General features: G+C 38.5%; 1 pseudogene; it reads left to right on the forward strand.

Moving 5' to 3' along the window:
• Window positions 1-11,470: 11,470 nt before the first annotated feature.
• On the forward strand, window positions 11,471-17,651 carry LOC100138647 (biogenesis of lysosome-related organelles complex 1 subunit 5-like; annotated as a pseudogene).
• The last annotated feature ends 2,607 nt before the right edge of the window (window positions 17,652-20,258 follow it).

Below are 20,258 nucleotides of genomic sequence, written 5' to 3' on the forward strand. Positions count from 1 at the left end.
TGACCTACCTCTTGAGAAACCTATATGCAGGTCAGCAAACAACAGTTAGAACTGGACATGGAACAACAGACTGGGTCCAAATAGGAAAAAGAGTACGTCAAGGCTGTATATTGTCGCCCTGCTTATTTAACTTCTATGCAGAGTACATCATGAGAAACACTGGGCTGGAGGGAGTACGAGCTGCAATTAAGATTTCCGGGAGAAATCTCAATAACCTCTGCTATGCAGATGACACCACCCTTATGGCAGAAAGTGAAGAGGAACTAAAAAGCTTCTTGATGAAAATGAAAGAGGAGAGTGAAAAAGTTGGCCTAAAGCTCAACATTCAGAAAACAAAGATCATGGCATCTGGTCCCATCACTTCATGGGAAATAGATGAGGAAACAGTGGCAGATTTTAATTTGGGGGGCTCCAAAATTATTCCAGATGGTGATTGCAGCCATAAAATTACAAGATGCTTACTCTTTGGAAGGAGAGTTATGACCAACCTAGAGAGCATATTCAAAAGCAGAGACATTACTTTGCCAACAAAGGTTCATCTAGTCAAGGCTATGGTTTTTTCAGTAGTCATGTATGTATGTGAGAGCTGGATTGTGAAGAAAGCTGAGCACTGAAGAATTGATGCTTTTGAACTGTGGTGTTGGAGAAGACTCTTGAGAGTCCCTTGGACTGCAAGGAGATCCAACCAGTCCATTCTGAAGGAGATCAGTCCTGGGTGTTCTTTGGAAGGATTGATGCTAAAGCTGAAACTGCAGTACTTTGGCCACCTCATGCAAAGAGTTGACTCATTGGAAAAGACTCTGATGCTGGGAGGGATCGAGGGGCAGGAGGAGAAGGGGACAGCAGAGGATGAGATAGCTGGATGGCATCACTGACTCGTTGGGCATGAGTTTGAGTGAACTCTGGGAGTTGGTGATGGACAGGAAGGCCTGGCGTGCTGCAATTCATGGGGTCACAAAGAGTAGGACACGACTGAGTGACTGAACTGAGCTGAACTGATAGACAATTTATCTTTGACAAAGGAAGAAAGAATATACAATGGAGAAAAGGCAACCTCTTTAACAAGTGGTGCTGGTAAAACTGATCAACCACTTGTAAAATAATGAAACTAGAACACTTTCTAACACCATACACAAAAATAAACTAAAAGTGGACTAAAAATCTAAGTGTAAGACCAGAAAATATAAAACTCCTTGAGGAGAACATAGGCAAAACACTCTCTGACATACATCACAGCAGGATCCTCTGTGACCCACCTCCCAGAGTAATGGAAATAATAGCAAAAATAAACAAATGGGACCTAATTAAACTTAAAAGCTTTTCCACAATGAAAGAAACTATAAGCAAGATGAAAAGATAGCCTTCAGAACGGGATAAAATAATAGAAAATGAAGCAGCAGGCAAAGAATTAATCTCAGACGTATACAAGCACCCCACACAGCTCAATTCCAGAAAAATAAACGGCCCAATCAAAAATTGACCAAAGAACTAAATATAAATTTATGCAAAGAAGATTTACAGGTGTGTAACTAACACAAGAAAAGATGCTCAACATCACTCATTATCAGAGAAATGCAAATCAAAACCACAGTTAAGTTCCATTTCACCCTGGTCAGAATCAATTCAATTCAGCCACTCAGTTGTGTCCAACTCTTTGCAATCCCATGAACCACAGCACGCCAGGCCTCCCTGCCCATTACCAACACCCAAAGTGCACCCAAACCCATGTGCATTGAGTCGGTGATGCCATCCAACCATCTTATCCTCTGTCGTCCCCTTCTCCTCCTGCCCTCTACCTTTCCCAGTATCACAGTCTTTTCAAATGAGTCAGTGCTTCGCATGAGGTGGCCAAAGTATTGGAGTTTCAGCTTCAACATCAGTCCTTCCAATGAACATCCAGGAATGAACACTTTTAGCATAGACTGGTTGGATCTCCTTGCAGTCCAAGGGTCTCTCGAGAGTCTTCTCCAACACCAGTTCAAAAGCATCAATACTTTTGCACTCAGCTTTCTTTTAAGTCCAACTCTCACATCCATACATGACCACTGGAAAAACCACAGCCTTTACTAGATGGACCTTTGGTGGCAAAGTAATGTCTCTACTTTTCAGTATGCTGTCTGGGTTGGTCATAACTTTCTTTCCAAGGAGTAAGCGTCTTTTAATTTCATGGCTGCAATCACCATCTGCAGTGATTTTGGAGCCCAGAAAAATAAAGTCAGCTACTGTTTCCAATGGCTACCCGTCTATTTGCCATGAAGTGATGGGACCAGATACCATAATCTTAGTTTTCTGAATGTTGAGCTTTAAGCCAACTTTTTCATTCTCCTCTTTCACTTTCATCAAAAGGCTCTTTAGTTTTTCCTCACTTTCTGCCATAAGGGTGATTTCATCTGCATATCTGAAGTTATTTATATTTCTCCCAGCAATCTTGATTCCAGCTTCTACTTCCTCAAGCCCAGCGTTTCTCATGATGTACTCTACATATAATTAAATAATCAGGTGACTGTATACAGCCTTGATGTACTCCTTTTCATCTCTGGAACCAGTCTGTTGTTCCATGTCCAGTTCTAACTGTTGTTTCCTGACTTGCATATAGGTTTCTCAAGAGGCAGGTCAGGTGGTCTGGTATTCCCATCTCTTTCAGAATTTTCCACAGTTTATTGTGTTCCACGCAGTCAAAGGCTTTGGCATAGTCAATAAAGCAGAAATAGATGTTTTTCTGGAACACTCTCACTTTTTCATGATCCAGTGGATGTTGGCAATTTGATTTTTGGTTCCTCTGCCTTTTCTAAAACCAGTTTGAACATCTATCTGGAAGTTCATGGTTCACGAATTGCCGAAGGCTGGCTTGAAAAATTTTAAGCATCACTTTACTAGCGTTGGAGGTGAGTGCAATTTTGCAGTAGTTTGAGCATTCTTTGGGATTGCCTTTGTTTGGGACTGGAATGAAAACTGGCCTTTTCCAGTCCTGTGGCCACTGCTGAATTTTCCAAATTTGCTGGTAAATTGAGCACAGCACTTTCACAGCATCATCTTTCAGGATTTGAAATAACTCAACTGGTCAGAATGGCTGCTATCAAAGTCTACAAACAATAAATGCTGGAGAGGGTGTGGAGAAAAGGGAACCCTCTTACACTGTTGGTAAGAATACAAACTAGTACAGCCACTAGGGAGAACAGTGTGGAGATTCCTTAAAACCGGGAAATAGAACTGCCATGCGACCCAGCAATCTCACTGCTAGGCATACACCCTGAGGAAACCAGAATTAAAAGAGACACATGTACCCCAATGTTCATCGTAGCACTGTTTACTATAGCTAGGACATGGAAGCAGCTTAGATGTCCATCAGCAGACAAATGGATAAGAAAGTTTTTGTACATATACACAATGCGGTATTACTAGGATATTAAAAAATGCATTTGCATCAGTTCTAATGAGGTGAATGAAACTGGAGCCTATTATACAGAGTGAAGTAAGTCAGAAAGAAAAACACCAATACGTATATTAACGCATATATGTGGAATTTAGAAAGATGGTAACAATGACCTTATATGTGAGACATTAAAAGAGATAGAGATATAAAGAACATACTTTTAGACTCTGTTGGAGAAGATGAGCCTGGGATGATTTGAGAGAATAGCATTGAAGCTTGTATATTACTATATGTGAAACAGATCACTGGTCTAGATTTGATGCATGAGACAGGGTGCTCATGGCTGGTGCACTGGGATGACCCTGAGGGATGGGATGGGGAGGGAGGTGGGAGAGGAATTCAGGATGGTGGATACATGCACACCCGTGGCTGATTCATGTCAATGTATGGCAAAAAACAAAAAAAAAAAAAAACAACAAAAAAAAACAACAAAAAAAACACTACAATATTGTAAAGTATTTTGCCTCCAATTTAAATAAATAAATCAATTTTTTTAAAGAATATTAATACTTTAGAAATGTCTGTCTAAAATAGCCTCTCAAGGCTTTGGTAACTTTAATTTCTAGAGTTATTTTAAATTAAGTGATGGAAGTTTATTTGTCATTCCCAAATAGAATAATAAGTTTAAACATGAATTACTGAACACTGGCTACCTCTTGCAGAAATATCAAAGACATTTTGGACTATTAATAAATAGAATTGGTGACACACTGAAATATTTTCTATAAAAAAGCACCTTTTTAAAGAAATTGTTGTTAGGATTTATGTTCACCAATCTACATATGGTTGATTTAAATGATAGTTCCTGGTTACTTAAGGAAAGGAGGATGTATGTTGTCAGTAAAGTAGGTATTAGAAATGGAATTGCATTTTATCAATTGTTTTTAATTTATTGACATTAATAGAAGGCTAATTTCTTTACAGTATTGTAGTGGGTTTTGTCATACATCAACATGAATCAGCCATGGATGTACATGTGTCCCCCCATCCTGAATCCCCCTCTCATTCCACCTCCATCCCCATCCCATCCCTCTGGTTTGTCACAGAGCACCAGCTTTGAGTGTCCTGCTTCATGCACGGGACTTTCACTGGTCATCTCTTTTATGTATGGTAATATACATGCTTCAGTGCTATCCTCTCAAATCGTCCTATCCTCCCCTTCTCTGACATGGTCCAAATGTCTGTTCTTGACATCTGTGTCTCTTTTGTTGTCTTGCACACAGAGTCGTCATTACCATCTTTCTGCATTCCATATATATGCATTAATATACTGTATTGGTGTTTCTCTTTCTGACTTACTTCACTCTCTATAATAGGCTCCAGTTTCATCCACCTCATTAGAGCTGACTCAAATGTGTTCCTTTTTATAGCTGAGTAATATTCCATTGTGTATATGTACCACAACTTAGATAGAGGTGGCCTGGAGGAAAAAGATGAGAATCAAAAGGGGAGAGAGCAATGAAACCAATAATCAAATCCCCAAGTGAAAATGGATACTCAAGATTAGATCCTTAAAGGTACAAAATTGGTAACAAGTATCAGAAAGCAAAGATTAAGAACTTAGAATAGAGGCTAGACTCTCAAAAATACAATATAAAAAAAATACAAACAAAATCAATCACAAAATTTTTTTAATATATATATATGGAATTTGTTTTAGAAAATAGGGTTTATTTTGAAAGGCTATAAAAATAAAAGTTAAGGGAGTAATAAAGAACTGATTTTAAAAAATAATTAAAAAATTATAATAGTGAAAATATATCTGGGGATTTCTCTGGAGATGTTATGGGCAGTGTGGGGTCAGTTCAGTGTCAGATAGTCCCTTGTTCCAATTTGTACTTTTTCTCAAGTTCTATAGGTGCCCTTCAAATGCACAGTCTCAGTATTAAATGGGTTTTAATCTGTTGCACCTGTCACTTCCACTGGGGATGCCCCTTCTTTGTTTATTTTTGCTTCCTCTGTCTGCAAGTCTCTTCAGTGTCTAATTTCCACCCTGACACAAGGGAGTGAAGATGTCCACTTATTTATGCTCACCTGTTCAGTTACATTCTGGGGAGGGAGTGACAATGCAAACAAATACTACTGGCATGTGTGGGGATTGCTCGCAGTGGATGGACCACACTGGGTTTACCACAATCCAAGGCGGCATGTACTTCCCAGGTCCACACTGCTCAGGCTCCAGGGTGCTCTGCAGGGGCACTGTCTCAGGTGGGCCCTGTGTTTTGTGAAGTCCCTGGGACTAAGCCATTCAGGTTCTCAGGTGCTCCACAGGGACACAGACCCAGATGGACTGTGTTTTCTGTTCCCTTCCCAGGTCCAGAGCATCTCAGGCGACTGGGTGCTTGGCAAATGCACTGCCCCAGGTGCACTGTGTGTCTTCCTCACCTCCTCAGTCCCGGCTGCTCAGTTTCCCTGGTGTGACATTATAGCATAGTTCCAGGTATGCTGTATGTCTCCTCTAGGGAGCTGATCTCAGGCTGTGACACTCCTGGCAGATGTCAACCATCCAGGGTCCCAGGAAGACATGGTTAGCAACTGGGAGCCTCTTCACAGTTTGGTGGAAGATGTGATCTCTGGGGCCAAGGCTGCAGCAGCCCCTTGCCTTCTGGCTCTGGCTGTTGCAGGCCTGTCTCTTGGCCTCCAGGGAGGGAGGACCCTATATGGCAGCTGTCTTGCTCTCCTTTGACATTCCCTCAATTCTTTGTTCTGTAAGACATTTCCCATGTAATGACTAGAGCATTTCATGGGAAAGGTCTTTGTGTGTGTGTGTGTGTATCTGGTGATCCCACTGTTTGGGTTGCTATCTCACATTAGTGCCCTCAGATTGTCCTCAGGACATTCAGGCCTGGTCCTTACCATAAGGACTGATGATCCAGCCCATGTCTCCCCACCCAGCCCCCACTCACTGGTGAAAGACGCAAAGGTCTGGGCCACTTCTCCACTGGCAGTTGCAGTTAGGCATATATTCTGTGGTTTGTTGTTGTTATTGGTTTTTTTTCTCTGTTTATGCTGCCCTCTAAGATTCCTAAACTCCCCACAGACACACCTGTGAGAGGGTTTCCTACTGTATGGAAACTTCTCCTCTTTCATGACTCCCTCCCCAGGATGGGTCTCCATCCCTAAATCTTTCTCTCTGTTTTCATCTTTTATATTTTGTGCTACTTCCTTTTGAATAGTTAGACTGCTTTCTGTGTGCCTGGTGTCCTCTGCCAGTGTTCAGAAGTTGTTTTGTGGAAGTTGCTCAACATTCAAATGATCTTTTGATGAATTTGTGGGGGAGAAAATGGTCTCTCCATCCTATTCCTCCACCAACTTGGGACCACCTCTCAAGAAGAGAGTTTTGTGCTTGGTAAAGTTTGACTAAGTTCAAAATAAATTTAATTGAGTAAATTAATTTTAAAAGTAAACTGGTACAAAACTTGAATATGTCTTTTTTTCTTGAAGAGGACAAATTTTCTTTAGATGTTGAACTACCTTTGATAACAGATTTTAAGTTTGTTACCTTTTAAGTGTTCTGTATTTGCTTTTGAAATCTTTTATTGTTACTTTGACTAAGTGATTAACTATTGTTTCACAGTGATCTATGATACTATCTGACTGAGTGTTCTAAACTCTTTTGATATTTATTTACAAAACTTACAAAATCAAAATTTAATGAACTTCTTTGACTGCTAGCTAACTTTGGGATGCTTCAAAGAGGCCTTGAAACATCCAAAAGAGACATACTAACCTAGTTAGTCTCAATGTTATATTAAATTACACAGAAAGCATTGTCATTGTGAAATTAATAAATCTTAAGTTATATTGTACAATAAATGTTATTAACATAGATATCCTAGAAATTATATCAAATTCCTTAAAATCTGGTATGTCCTGATAAAATGTTATCAGTCATAATACTAGTCATTATCTTAAAGTGTTGTATGTGACAGCAGTAACCAACTTCCTTTGTCAATTGCATTATAATAAGGTTTTAAATATGCCTTCTTAAGTCTTTTGTAGTTCTAGGCAGTTATGGTTTTATTCTGATGACTCTGCTTCTTTGTCAAGATTTATGGAAAGGACCTTTGAATAAATACCAGTTTCTGATCTTCAGACTGTAATGCTGAACTGGGAAAGGAATTAAATAATTCTAATGGGAAACCTGATGGCTTCATAAAACTGTTAACAAAAAGGATTCATTGCCTAAGACTGAGTAAACTGGTAAATATGGTTATAAATTTTATGGTTTCTATCTGAAAAATTACTGACTTAAATCTGTGTTTTCCAGGTATAAGGAAATATTTCCCTCAAACTATGACTCATAGTAATTCAGTTTATTATACCTTTGTAAGTAGAAATGAAACATTTATCTTTTTTTTCTATCTGCTCCCTCCAGAGATTGTAAACACTTAGGTTCTCTGCAGTTTTATCAGATAAATTAGGAGGGCTACCTTACTAACAGATATAGAAATCTCAAGGTATTTTGGGGGCCTTGAAAAGGGAGGAATTCACCTAGATCTATTGGGAAAAATCTGTGATAAACCCTTGGCATGATCTTACTAACCCTCAGAGGTTTAGTCTGAGACTCCTTATAAACGTTTCACCAAAGCAAGAAAAATATATATTCAGTTAGAGTTATATAAATTATCAGGACAACTTTTTAAACTTATTTTGCAAATAAATTAGTGTTAATGTCAATATATTTGATAGAAATTAGGGTAATTTTAGAGAGGAAAAAAAAAGATGTTTCAATGAATGTTAAATCCAAGTTTTGTTCATGGAGTTCTGTATTGACTAAGACTCACTTCCTGGGTAGTTATTTGCTGTTACACTATATTAATGTAAAGTTTAATTGAATTATTAAAAGAATGCTCTAAGTTTGTTTCTGTAGCTTATCTCAGTAATTTTTGGATGAAGATTACCGCCACCAGGGGATTATACATATTGGAAAAGACATTATTTAAAGGACAAGTCAGATGAAAAGGCTTTCAGCAGGTTCTCTTAACTAGTTAATATCCAGCAAAACTAAAGGTAACTGACCCTCAGATTCATATTTCACAATTAAAAAGGGCCCCTGAACCAGACTGGTCTATAGAGAGGACTGCTGACCTCAAACTCACCTTGAAACAATGCTCAAATAGAAGACTCTTCACTTAGACCAGAATGAGAAGACAATCAGAAGTAGGCAGCTAGCCCAAGATCCTGGACCTGACTCATATAATTGTTTATAATGCTTTCTTGATATCTTGGAACTTTGTATATGAATCAAGTGTTTCCGATCATGGGTATGACTTTATTCCTATTTTAAAAAACAATCCAATTGTTGGGTTTGCAGCCAATTATCTGTGTCTAGTATTTTGGGGTTAGCTTGGTGGATTTCTCCCCTCCAAGATTCTGATTGGATAGCTCTTAGGAAATTTATTTTAGAAGAAAGAAAGTTCAGTCCACTCTTAATATTACTAGATGGGATCCTCTCATCTGGCCAGTTTATAATACCTACTCTGACCCTGGTCATAAATATGAGTTTTCCTCTAAAGTTATTTAAGCTCAATCAAAGTAACAAGGAAATAAATAAGCCAAGGAATGAAACCTCCTACAATTACAGGATGAATTTATGTGGTTAACACCAGACTTTGGTCATTTGAGTTTTAAGGGCCCTTCTGTCTTAGAAACAGTTACATTAAACTAAGGATAACCAGCTTGGTAACACTAGGAAATTGGGTTGAGAGACTTATGGACAATGCCAATACATAATTTTCCTGAAAGATAAGAATGGTACAGAATAGAATAAGTCAGATGACCTGAGAGTATATTGGGCTGCATGTAATGGAAGTTATTGACTTAACTCTTACTTGCAACTTCATTAATACTGCTATCTATGTTATTCCTACTTTGCTGTTTTGCAAGATTTTTGTTTCCTGCATTAACAAATGTATGACTGAGCCTCTGACAAAATATATAGTTTATATGAGATCAATAGTTATAATAGTGTAATTCTAGATATGGAAAGTTACAATAAAAAGGAATTTTTCCTGGATAATAATAGACTAGTAAGACAGGTCATCCAGAGTCCTTTAGCTGCTATTATGACCTAGTCCAGTAAAATACATTGAGTGGCCTATCAGTGAAATATTTGCCAGCCCTAGGAATGAGCCTTCCTAGCACTGTGGGATGAAATGGTCATGAAATGCCTCATGAGCCATGGTTGAACTTATGATCATGGGGGGCGGGGGGGGGGGTGGCATGTAAGCTACAAATTGGTACTTGCCATCTATTTCTACAAGGATTAGATCATGTGCTGCTTCGGCTGCTGATTTTCAACACCACCTCTTGAAAGGAGTTCAGGATGGAGAGCAGAAATGAGTCTATCTGCGTGGGGGGGATGTGAGGGGGACTGGCAGAACAGGTCTTCAGATATTTTCAGGAGCCAATTTTATGAGCCCAATTCTTATATCTCCTCATATCTAGAAAAACACTAAAATCCTTCATGGTGATGACTGCTCCTCATGACTAGAAAAATCTGCAAAAAGAATTGTGCTTGATTGCATGTACTCCACCTTCACCAAAATCATATATATACTGACTTTCCCTCCACCCCGCCTCTTTGGAACGATTTCTTAGAGCAATCTGAAATGCTGTTTCCTGGACTATTGTTCTCATTTTGTTGCAAATAAAACTCTCATGTTGTGTGTTTTTTTTTAAGTTGACAATAGCCTCCAGAGCTCTTGGTCGTTTCACCTCTTACTTGGGTCCCTCAGTTCTCTGTCTACTGCCATCATGTTTTGCACCACTGTTCTTGCTCCACCTTCAATGTTCACTGTTGTTTTAATTACCCTGGAAAAAGCAAAGGGTAGTGTTTAAGGTAGCATTGTCAGACAAAATACAGGATGCCAAGAAGCCCAACTAAATCTGAATTTCAGTTAAATGAATAATGTTTTTAATATGAGTGTGCCCCAGATATTCCATGGGTGTATATTAATACTAAAAAGTAATTTGTTATTTTCTTGAAATTCAAATTTAAATAGACATTTAAAATAATTTATCTGCTAAATCTGGTGATGCTAACAGCACAAGTTCTGATGTCAGAATGACTTCATTTGAATACTGATGTTTATTCTGAGTAGCTGTATGATTTTAAGCAAAAAGTTTTAGCATCTCTTATCTTAATTTCCTCCTGTCTAAAATGAGGATAATGATATTAATTATTTAATAATGATTACTGAAAGAATTATGATATATGAGTAAAATGTAGATTGTCTATCATATAATCAAAATGGTAGCCATTGATATTACTAAATTACAATGACTAATAATAGTGTTCCTCTTGTTAGATAGATGTGCATTTAACAGGTAAGAAAATCTTCAGTTACATGGATAAATCTCTGTAGTAGAAATTTAGAGAACTTCACATAGATAGCTAGTCTTCTCAAGGCATGCATGGGTCATTTTTATATACTTAAATTTTAAGTACAGTTCATCAGTGTCTTGAAAAAAATAACTGTTTTGTTATGAAGCACAATACAATATCAGTAGCTTTTAGGTCTGAGACATCATATAAAACTGGGATACTAAAATAGAATATTCAAGGTAATCAGTGTCTTACACCGAGATGTGGTCCTCTCTTTCGTGTCTCAGGTCACTTGATTTGGTCAACAGATGGCAAGCGATAATTTCACAAGTCACTCTGCATCTGGGTAATATATCAAGAAGCAGATAACTTTAGAGAAAAACACCGAAATAAAGATTCAAAGAAAGGCAAGAAAAATAAAATAAAATTACTAACAATAAGGAAGACCCAGTCAAAAGATTCAGTGTTCATGAATATATCTTCATTTACTTAAGAGCTGCAGGGAAAAAGCAGAGCCAGAGTCTAAGAATAATAGCATTACTAAGTGGGTTTTGGAACAAGAATGTCAATACTGATACAAGCAGAAGAGAAGGTCAAAATATTTAACAACTCACATGAGCAAGAAATGCAGTGGGTACTATTAGAACTGGGAATTAAAGACCCCTCATTTGTTTGTTACTGAATCATAAAGAGATACAAGGATTCAGATGGAGGAGTCAGAGTGGCCAGGGTATTTATGGGAGGAAGGATTTGGAGGGTTAGAGTGTAGCAGCTTCATGCCAATTGGTACAGAAATTTTCAACATGTTTAATAATCAGCAAAGGTACTCTGGTGAATGAAATCAAACAGCAGCCCTGGATACAAGATTCAAAATAGGGTATGAATAGGCCAAGCAGGCAAAACTACCAACAGAGATTATCTAGAGCTACGTGTTATAACTCTTTTGACCCTAAAGTTGGATTGTGGTGGTTTACTTTTGTTCTTTGATTCTGTATCAGGTGGACTGTAAACTCAGTGAAAAGTAGTAATGATATCAATTTTGTTCATCATTTATCAGGATTGCCTATCACAGTGCCTAATGAATATTTGTTTAATGAATAAAGAGCCAGTCAGTTTCTCCTAGTGCCCGGAGTATCCTAAGAACAAATCTTTCTAGAGTATGAAAAGCTCTGAGAATTCCTTCTGATCTTGAACTGCCCTTGGAGATCTGCTCCAGACAGAAACTGGTCCCTATCATTTGAACTCCTGGATATCATTTCCTAAGCCTCACCTCAGGAGAACACTAAAGTGCTCTATGATTATATGGCTTCCCTAAAGCAGACCTGAACCTTTAATTGTGAAGGACCGAACCGCAAAAGTCACTGGTATCCTGACCTGTTTCTTAAACTTTTTTTTCAATTCCACTCAAAAGTTTATTTGGCAAATATGTATCCAGTTTACAACTATCAGATCAGATCAGATCAGTCACTCAGTCGTGTCTGACTCTTTGCGACCCCATGAATCGCAGCACGCCAGGCCTCCCTGTCCTTCACCAACTCCCGGAGTTCACTCAGACTCATGTCCATCGACAGAAATAAATTTCAGGAAGAGCCTACCTATGGACTTTAGTCACTGTCAGCTAAAACCAAGATCTTATGACAGTATGTTCCCCATGATAAACTGCCTCTATTCATTTAGGGAAGTAAAAACCAGAACTACACTGCAATTCTGTAAGCTACAAATTTCTCAACTTTAAATAGAAATAGCGGAACAATTCAAAGAATTAGCTGCCCACAGCAATGATTCAGTATTTTTAATTGATATCAATATACCTTATGACATTTTTATAGAAAAGTTCTTAAATATAATTATTTAAACCAGAAAGAAAAACACCAATACAGTATACTAATGCATATATATGAAATTTAGAAAGATGGTAACAATAACCCTGTGTACAAGACAGCAAAAGAGACACTGATGTATAGATCAGTCTTATGGACTCTGTGGGAGAGGGAGAGGGTGGGGAGATTTGGGAGAATGGCATTGAAACATGTATAATATCATGTATGAAACGAGTCACCAGTCCAGGTTCGATGCACAATACTGGATGCTTGGGGTGGTGCACTGGGATGACCCAGGGGGAGGGTATGGGGAGGGACGAGGGAGGAGGGTTCAGGATGGGGAACACAGGTATACCTGTGGCGGATTCATTTTGATATTTGGCAAAACTAATACAATATTGTAAAGTTTAAAAATAAAATTAAAAAGAAAAAAGAAAAAAAAAACTTTGAAAAAGAAAAAAAAAAGACTATTTCACTAAATTTCAATAAGTTATGCTGTAAATCTTAGTTCAGTTCAGTCGCTCGGTCATGTCTGACTCTTTGCGACCCCATGAATTGCAGCAGGCCAGGCCTCCCTGTCCATCACCAACTCCCGGAGGTCACTCAAACTCATGTCCATCAAGTCGGTGATGCCATCCAGCCATCTCATTCTCTGTCGTCCCCTTTTCCTCCTGCCCCCAATCCCTCCCAGCATCAGAGTCTTTTCCAATGAGTCAACTCTTTGCATGAGGTGGCCAAAGTACTGCAGTTTCAGCTTTAGCATCAGTCCTTCCAATGAACATGCAGGACTGTTCTCTTTTTGAATGGACAGGTCAGGTCTCCTTGTAGTCCAAGGGACTCTCAAGAGTCTTCTCCAACACCACAGTTCAAAAGCATCAATTCTTCAGCGCTCAGCTTTCTTCACAGTCAAACTCTCACATCCATACATGACTACTGGAAAAACCATAGCCTTGACTAGATGGACCTTTGTTGGCGAAGTAATATCTCTGCTTTTCAATATGCTATCTAGGTTGGTCATAACTTTCCTTCCAAGGAGCAAGCGTCTTTTAATTTCATGGCTGCAATCACCATCTGCAGTGATTTTGGAGCCCCAAAAAATCAAGTCTGACACTGTTTCCACTGTTTCCCCATCTATTTCCCATGGAGTGATGGGACAAGATGCCATGATCTCAGTTTTGTGAATGCTGAGCTTTAAGCCAACTTTTTCACTCTCCTCTTTCACTTTCATCAAGAGGCTTTTTAGTTCCTCTTCACTTTCTACTATAAGGGTGGTGTCATCTGCATATCTGAGGTTACTGATATTTCTCCTGGCAATCTTGATTACAGCTTGTGCTTCTTCCAGCCCAGTATTTCTCATGATGTACTCTGCATATAAGTTAAATAAGCAGGGTGACAATATACAGCCTTGACGTACTCCTTTTCCTATTTGGAACCAGTCTGTTGTTCCATGTCCAGTTCTAACTGTTGTTTGCTGACCTGCATAGTGGTTTCTCAAGAGGCAGATCAGGTGGTCTGGTATTCCCATCTCTTTCAGAATTTTCCACAGTTTATAGTGATCCACACAGTCAAAGGCTTTGGCATAGTCAGTAAAGCAGAAGATGTTTTTTTATGGAACTCTCTTGCTTTTTCCATGATCCAACAGATGCTGGCAATTTGATTTCTGGTTCCTCTGCCTTTTCTAAAACCAGCTTGAACATATGGAAGTTCACGGTTTACATATTGCTGAAGCCTGGCTTGGAGAATTTTGAGCATTACTTTATTAGTGTGTGAGATGAGTGCAATTGTGCAGTAGTTTGAGCATTCTGTGGCATTGCCTTTATTTGGGATTGGAATGAAAACTGACCTTTTCCAGTCCTGTGGCCACTGCTGAGTTTTCCAGATTTGCTGGCATATTGAGTGCAGCACTTTCACAGCATCATCTTTCAGGATTTGAAATAGCTCAACTGGAATTCCATCCCCTCCACTAGCTTTGTTCGTACTGATACTTTCTAAGGCCCACTTGACTTCACATTCCAGGATGTCTGGCTCTAGGTCAGTGATCACACCATCGTGATTATCTTGGTCATGAAGATCTTTTTTGTACAGTTCTGTGTATTCTTGCCACCTCTTCTTAATATCTTCTGCTTCTGTTAGGTCCATACCATTTCTGTCCTTTATCAAACACATCTTTGCATGAAATATTCCCTTGGTATCTCTAATTTTCTTGAAGACATCTCTAGTCTTTCCCGTTCTGTTGTTTTCCTCTACTTCTTTGCATTGATTACTAAAGAAGGCTTTCTTATCTCTCCTTGCTATTCTTTGGAACTCTGCATTCAGATGCTTATATCTTTCCTTTTCTCCTTTGCTTTTAATTTCTCTTCTTGCCACAGCTATTTGTAAGGCCTCCTCAGACAGCCATTTTGCTTTTTTTGCTTTTCTTTTTCTTGGGGATGGTCTTGATCCCTGTCTCCTGTACAATGTCACGAACCTCCGCCCATAGTTCATCCTGCACTCTATCTATCAGATCTAGTCCCTTAAATCTATTTCTCACTTCCACTATATAATCATAAGGGATTTGATTTAGGTCATACCTGAAAGGTCCAATGGCTTTTCCTACTTTCTTCAATTTCAATCTGAATTTGGCAATAAGGAGTTTAATGATCTGAGCCACAGTCCACTCCCAGTCTTGTTTTTGCTGACTGTATAGAGCTTCTCCATCTCTGGCTGAAAAGAATATAATCAATCTGATTTTGGTGTTGAGCATCTGGTGATGTCCATGTATAGTCTTCTCTTGTGTTGGAAGAGGGAGTTTGCTATGACCAGTGCATTCTCTTGGCAAAACTCTATTAGCCTTTGCCCCACCTCATTCCATATTCCAAGGTCAAATTTTCCTGTTACTCCAGGTGTTTCTTCACTTCCTACTTTTACATGTACATTTACAGTATAATAAATATGAAACCAACATTTTTACTAATTTCTACTAAATCTTAAGGAAATGAACACTACATGGATGGGATCAAAAGTCCCAAATTTGTAATAAACTCTTTTCAAAAGGACAGTTATAGTTATTTTTTCTTTATGAAAACATTTTTTCCATTCCTTTTTGCTTTCAAATTTTTTTTCATGAGTTTTTACATATACATAACTGATTGGCTAATTTTCCATGCAAATGTATAGTCATGAAAACATTAATTTACAAATTTATTTCCTTCTTATACTAACTGAAAATAATTGCTGACTAATTTGTATAATTATTCTGGTTTTTCTACATACTTATCCTCATCAAAGCACCCCTCCACCCTTCATCCAAACATGCATTATGTAATAATGCTATATTAGTCAAATTACCTGGAAAATTCATTTTATTGGATATAATACATATACTCTTGCTTCAAAGCAACCCTACAAAAAGGAAAATTGCATGTGGAAAGATATCCCTAGAAAGCAATTTATTTTGTTTCTTTACTTCCAAAAACCAGTTTAAATAAGACCCAAATGTTAAGGGTCAGAAAGAGCCAGAAAATCTGCTTATGACTTTGAATGGAGCAGGTTAATATTATCTCTGGCCTTAAGAAACTCAGGAGGAAAAAAAGAACTTCAGGTAGACTGACTTCTTTCAAAGACTAACTCATGAGACAGGAAGTCGAAGCCTAACAATTTCAGGAGTCTAGTAGTTTATCTCTTGAATTGCTTTTAATGATTTAAGATGGTCCTGACAGAAAATTACTTGTAACTGTATCAGACCCACTCTGGGTTCCACAACAGTGGCCTGAAACCTAAATATGGTATATAAAGCCAACTGACCTTTACAGGGAAGGAGTGACACTATATTGGGCATCATTCTTAATGTGCCAGAATTCTTCCCTACCTAGATATATGATGATCCTCTCACACTGTTGAATCTATAACATTCTCCATATTTACAGAATCACAAAAGTAATACTTTCAATTCCTGAAAGAGTAAGACAAAGAAATTCATCATTCCATACATTTCAAATAACATTTTAAAAGGGACCTGCACAGTAATATAAGTGAAACTTATGATGAAAGACAGAATGAAGAGTCACTACTTAGTGTCAAAATACACTAAACAGCAACCTTTATGCATATTTCATTCAAGCACTAAAGGCAGTAAATATGAAATTAAGATGAAAATAACACTAAATTTGTGGGGTGAGTCTCAGTGGGACAGAGACCCTAGTGGGTTGTGAGGCCGCCCCACGTGGTGGTGGTGGCAAGAAGAAGGACTCTCTGGGGTTTGCGGGCTCACCAGCATACCTCATTATCAAGGATCTTGGGGAAATTCATTCAAGGCTGTTAGATCACTGACCAGTTATCCAAGGTGAAACCCGTTATTTTGTGAAAGAATTTGAAGAAAAACATGGTCTTTGAGAAATGCGAGTTCTTGAAAATCTGAAGAATATGATCCATGGGACAAGTGAACATACTCTTCTGACGTGTAGAGAAACAATGCAAGACAACTTAGACCAAGTTCTCCAGAGATTGCAAGCAGCTACTGACTCGGTCTGTAGATTCCACCAGAGGGAACAGGAGTGAAAAAAGATTCATAATGACCTTTTAATGGCTAGTGAGAAACAGCACAGAACACAGTGGGAGGATTTCATGAAAGAGCAGCACAGCAAACAGGCAGAAGTGGATGAGGAGCACAGGATGGCCATGGAGAAGCTGAGAGAGCAGTATCCAGAGATGGAGAAGGACCTGGCAAGATTCTCAACCTTCTGAGAACTTGAACCACAGCAATGACAAACTAATGAGAAAAAACTGACATCCCCCCTCAAAAAACAACAACAACAACAAAAACTGCTCCCACCAAACCATTTAGCCTCTGCTTCAAGCTTAACAATATATTTGATGGCACTTTTCTGTCGGAAAACGGAGCCCTCTCCTGGAGTCTTCGCTATTTCCTAGAGGAGTGCCACATCCTTCCAGTTTCAAGTGCCTCTCAATGATCATTCAAAGGGTAAGGAGTTGAAGGAAAGCGGTGTCCACGTGCTCTCAGTTAATGTGGACCAGTTTTGGTTTCCATTGATTGATTATCTCAGAGAACTAAGGGTAAGTACAGACTTCTTAGGGAAGTAATTTAATTCATCCTTCTGCAGGCTTAATGTTAATTTATCATTGTGGCTTAGAAAGCAGAGATGGTGTCTGCCTGTCGTGGATTCCTTGGTTCTTGAAGGAATGTATACAGTGTTATTCCGTGAGTAATGCAGACAGAAACAACTGTCCAGGAACAGAGATCATATTGAAGAGAGAGGAGCGTCAGAACCATGTCTCTGCTGTGCACATGGGGCCACACTGGTCTCTGAATGGCCCGTTGGGAGAAGTTGTTGTATAATGCTGTGTTTTTGCTGGACAACAAGACATGCTTGTTAAGATTGTGGCCTTCCAACACTTCATGTTTTCAGCTTTGTTTAAAACATGCTTACAAGGAAAAGCTTACCAGAAACACAGCTAACTTTTAAACTTTCCAAGAACCATAATCTTGCCCATAGCCTTTACCTCATTTTTACCTCTGTTTTTGCTGTGGGTAAGTTTTGTAAGATAAATAACATCTCTACATGTTTCAGCCATTTAATGAGTAATCAGCAAAATCTGCCAAGGCCTCCCTCTGGAACTGTATAAAGATCCTGGCTTTAAGTAAACCAAAAGTATTTGCCCACACAACAAATGATCCATGTAAAATGTAAATCCTTTTTAGTGTTGAATGTCCATTCTCATAAGCAGGTGTATTATGATGAAACATGTACCAATTTTGTCATCATTGTGATCTTTAAAAATCTGCATTTAACAGTCTAATTGAGGAACTAAATAGATTTTTTTTTTTTTAATTTACCATGAACCAAACAGCCTGGCATGCTGCAATTCATGGGGTCACAAAGAGTTAGACTCGACTCAGGGACTGAACTGAACTGAACTGAAAGCAGAATTATATGCAATAATTTCAAGCGATTTATGGCAAATGAATGTGAGATGTGGATAGACCTTTCAGGTATTTTTTTCATTGCCCTTCAGTGAAGAAAGGCACAAGAAAGAAAATAACCAGCTCACTTGTGTTAGCTCAGTGTTGCTCCTGCAGAAAAGTGCCAATGTCTGCCTGTGTAAATTTATGGCTTACTGTCAAACTTCATTCTTGGTTGCATGTTGAAAATGTGATTAGTTTGCATTCCCACCAACAGTGTAAGAGGGTTCCCTTTTCTCCACACCCTCTCCAGCATTTATTATTTGTAGACTTTTGGATCGCAGCCATTCTGACTGGGAGAACAGTGTGGAGATTCCTTAAAAGACTGGAAATAGAACTGCCTTATGATCCAGCAATCCCACTCCTAGGCATACACACTGAGGAAACCAGAAGGGAAAGAGACACGTGTACCCCAATGTTCATCGCAGCACTGTTTATAATAGCCAGGACATGGAAGCAACCTAGATGCCCATCAGCAGATGAATGGATAAGAAAGCTGTGGTACATATACACAATGGAGTATTACTCAGCCATTAAAAAGAATACATTTGAATCAGTTCTAATGAGGTGGATGAAACTGGAGCCTATTATACAGAGTGAAGTAAGCCAGAAGGAAAAACACCAATACAGTATACTAATGCATATATATGAAATTTAGAAAGATGGTAACAATAACCCTGTGAACGAGACAGAAAAAGAGACAGTGATGTATAGAACAGTCTTATGGATTCTGTGGGAGAGGGAGAGGGTGGGAAGATTTGGGAGAATGGCATTGAAACATGTAAAATATCATGTATGAAACGAGATGTCAGTCCAGGTTCAATGCACGATACTGGACGCTTGGGGCTAGTGCACTGGGACGACCCAGAGGGATGGTATAGGGAGGGAGGAGGGAGGAGGGTTCAGGATGGGGAACACATGTATACCTGTGGTGGATTCATTTTGATATTTGACAAAACTAATACAATTATGTAAAGTTTAAAAATTAAATAAAATTAAAAAAAAGAAAATGTGATTAAAGTTAATAAATGAAATAAGTATTTGAGATTTCTTTCAATAACACAGAACTTCTGCCAACTCCCTCTGTCTGCTACTGTAGGCTTGACAAGCTCATCCATCATCCTCTGGTACCTAGACCAAAAAGAGTACTGGCTGACACGCAGGCATGTTGGAATTTTCTTAATTCTCTTTCAGTGGATGGAAAAAGAAAACTTACTTCCAAAAATATCCTGCACATGAAAAGGGAGGGGAACCCTAAGTGAAAATTCCCTTTGTACTGTAGGCAGTTTCAGAAGAGCTATTAATTGCCAGTGCACCACTGAACAGATGCTAGAACCAGGAAACCAGGACCGTGTGTGAGAGCATTAATGATTCCTCCACTTGTGCATAGATTTTTGACCATGTTCATTCATCTCATGTGAATAATAAATACTTTACCATATGAGTTTGTATATATTATATGAGGATCTAAGGGCCTTCTTAAACCAAAATGATTTTATGAACTTTTTGAGCTTTAAACATTGATGCTAAATCTCTTCTTTGTAACTTTCTTAGCTATTCAATATACCTTCTGAAAGAGATGGTTGGTTCTCTTTCCTTTTAATATTTTTAGTAGTGAACACTTTCACTTATATTTCTCAGTTTCTAAATCACTTTTGATATGTATTTTATTTATATATAAAAATCTGCTTTAGTAGTTACATAATAAACAGCATT

The sequence above is a fragment of the Bos taurus genome, chromosome X, assembly GCF_002263795.3.
Source record: "Bos taurus isolate L1 Dominette 01449 registration number 42190680 breed Hereford chromosome X, ARS-UCD2.0, whole genome shotgun sequence".
Lineage (NCBI taxonomy): Eukaryota > Metazoa > Chordata > Mammalia > Artiodactyla > Bovidae > Bos > Bos taurus.